The following is a 3,718-nucleotide window of genomic DNA, read 5'->3' on the forward strand; positions in this document are numbered from 1 at the left end:
GTATACCTATTCAAACAATAAAATAAATTAAAATATAAAATCATGAGTTCTCCATTACATATCATCGTGGTCGCACCTCCTCCCATAGTACCTAACAATAATCCGAGCATACGCTCTTTACTCCACCTACTACTTTTCATATATTAACTTCATATATTGTTTCAAATATTGAGACTATAGAATCCTGTAATCTAATTACAACGTTATCAATAATTTCGGATGGATACTAACGAAATTTTTTTTATACTGAGTTTCTTTTCTTCCTTATATACTTTTTTATATTTTTGTTTCTTCCTATCGATAATTCTCCATATCCGTATACTTTCGATCATTTCACTTTGTAAGAATTAAATTTTGTTTATATTTCTTTTCAAGGAGAGAATTTGTACTGTTATTGATTTATTTATAGTTACTTATTTTTCAAAAAGACACCCTTGACGTTACCTTTAAAATAGAATGTAAAGGATTCTATTTTGAAGGAAAGGTTATTTCATGAGAAGCTATGTTTCCATATCATTTATAACTACTGCTTTCAGCAATGATGATTGGTTGATCGAATACTAACAGTTAGAAAAAAATATACATGATCCTTACTTTTATCAGAAATATTAATTAACATACATATATATTGGGAAGATTATACTGTAAGTTTTACATTATATGTCCGTTTTTTGAGAAATAACATTATTCACACTATACAATCCCAAATATTATGTTACTAGAAATATGATAAAATCATTGCTATGTTCGGTTATACGTAATATAAATTGGACCTTTGGAGAAATATAGTAATTTCATAGGAACTGATTAGTCATTTCTTTTCAAGATTTTGAATAAGTAACTTGTTGATCAAAAATTTTAAACAAAAAATTTTTAAAAAAACGTAGACATTCATATAAAAAAACTAAATTAGTGATGTTGTTCATCACTCTGTAGAAGATATAAATGATTAACTTAGTGATACAGCTACATAAACCGATAATTAAATTATACTGATAATCGTATTTCCAGTCTGCTACAGTTTGATGAGAGGAAAGCAAGGAAACAAAATACCTACCACACATGAAGTTTTTATATCTAGTGAGGGATTTATACACACAGACGTAAACACACACATAGATACGCTCGCACTCGTAACCCCTCAGCTAATAAAAACAGCCTGGTATGCGCATGCACGAGAGCAAACAGAGTAGTTAGGACCAATCATAGAACGTTCAATACGAAGTACGTGTCGATACATATGGATGTATGTATTATTCATGATATGCATTTTCAATAAATTTCTATTTGATATTATTTACAAGGGAATGCACGTACGCCAGGAAAATAATAAATATTATGAATATTTATTGAATATTATAAATATTTTATTAGTACAAAACGTAATATTATGACAAACAACTTGGAACATTAAACTCATACATTATTCTATTTTTAATTAGAATAATGACGAATAATGTTATAATAATGACATAATTTAAATTAATTTAATAATGATGATAATGTAACATAAACCTGGAATTGACGTTTTCACATAATTTTAAAATATTCCGTACTAAAATTATTATATAAAAATAATGTACATAACAGACTATCAATGGTAGCCATATTAGTCTATTATGGAATACTTCCATTAATCTAGACGCAACCCAGATATAATGCTAAATAAAAAAATTTTATGTAAATTTTACAAATACACAATGATCAATTTTCCAAATATGGCATCCATCAACTTTAAAAACAATGTCTTGAGAAAACGTTTAAAGTTTCAAGTATGGGCCAATCTTATCTCCAATCGTCTTTGCAGGACCTATGTAGAGTACTCTTGGTATATATCGTAACTTCATGGGAGGAGGGTTGTCCTTGGCTACAAGTCATTCACCCCTCGCGCAGATTCCAACTAATCGATGCGTGCTCGATCCTGAGTCTCAGTATAAGCTGCACAATTTCGGCCAATGCCCATATTCAATACGATCATCATCAACAAATACGTAGTAGGGAAAAGCTTCGTTGAAAGAATATTTCAACAATTTTGATAAACGTTGTACATGGCTTTTTCTGACATTCGATGCCAATCGACAAATAATTTCGTTGAAACTTTTCCTGCATAATGTATTGATTTTTATATATCGGAAATTGATTAAAATTGCTTTACTAATGTCGTGATGCGGTGTTTTATGTTCATAGAAGAGGAATGTTCCTGCGACTTCCGCTCGCTGCTACGAACACGACGATTCCGTTTCGTAAAAACAATTATCATGTCGAACCTTTCCATTCGTTAAAAACTTATTATAAAACCTGGCCCATACAGCACCCTTCATTTTAGTATCAGAATCACAGTTTTTCTGACATTCACTATAACTTAACAGAAAAATTTTCTTCTCAGTTTTTAATCAGGTTTCCAGTCAATTCGCTTCTATCACAAATCAGCGTTACTATCTACTAACGCATATATCCATGCGATTTTGAAAATGGAGTAAATGGACTGTTTCCTTGTTATGACAACGGAAGGAGCGTACGGAAAGAAACCCATTTCTCTATATATTTTCGAATTAGCATCTCCCATATAATTGATACATTTTACTAATTAAATTCTCTACATAGCTGATTTCAAAGCGCTTGAATATTTCACGCACCGCATCGACTTCTATTTTTCCCGCCAACCTTGTAACGTTCGACAACGACACCGATTTTTTATGAAGTTTCTTTATGTGAACGCCTACATTTTTCTGAAAATTTTAATTAAAAATAATTTACAAAAAGTTTCCTTGTTCGAGAACTTAAAAGAGTGATGCAATAACAAATCTGATTCTCTGATATTTCGTATTCTGTGATCTAAACTAATTAGTTCCTAGGAAAATACTCTCTCTATTTTAATTTCTGAAAAAACGCAAATAAAATGTGACTTTTACAAAATAATACCTGCAACATTTATTTCAACTTATAATTTTTGTATATTAGTAGAGATGTATTACACTTTTCTTTAGTATCATAGTATCTCGTAGTATATTATATGATCAACGGTTAGACATCGCTAAAAGCATAAATTATAAGTTGCGTAAAAGATAACTTTTCCAAGAGATAAACTTTCCTTCTAAAGACAATATTTTTTATTCCATTTTACACATAATGTCCACGTTTTCTTCATAAAACTAATAAATAAGTAATAAATAAATAAATAAATAAAAGAATTCCATCTTTGAGAAACGGATGAACAACATCCCATTCGTAAAATGCAAAAAAGAAAAAAAAATGTTTCCCGTGTGGGGGTAGTATTGATCCAGAATTACTGGTAATATAGTGCAGAATTTCCGGGATTGGTACATTCATTAAGCTGCGAAAAATAGTGGGAGAACATAAACAGCGCACGCTCGTATGAATATCAGCGTAAAAGCCGTCCGCCAGAATTGATTAAGCTGGACATTCTAAATCGGGACATTGTCCAGGCAAGTTACCAAATTTTCTGAAGAGAAACGATCGAGAGTGATACATATCCAATCGCAAATATGCATATCATTTGTACCATTTCAAACAATTTCCGGTGAGATAAATCATATTTTAATTTTTTTTGTTTCAATCTATCAACCGTACTGCAATATTAACGCCAAATTGTTTTCTTTAGAGGAAATTCTGTAATGTGTAATTATCAATAGAGGAAGATGGAATTTCTGCTAGTTTTTCGTAAGTTCATTACATTTTGTTTAAATAAGCTCAGAGA

The sequence above is a fragment of the Vespula pensylvanica genome, chromosome 22, assembly GCF_014466175.1.
Source record: "Vespula pensylvanica isolate Volc-1 chromosome 22, ASM1446617v1, whole genome shotgun sequence".
NCBI classification, from domain to species: domain Eukaryota; kingdom Metazoa; phylum Arthropoda; class Insecta; order Hymenoptera; family Vespidae; genus Vespula; species Vespula pensylvanica.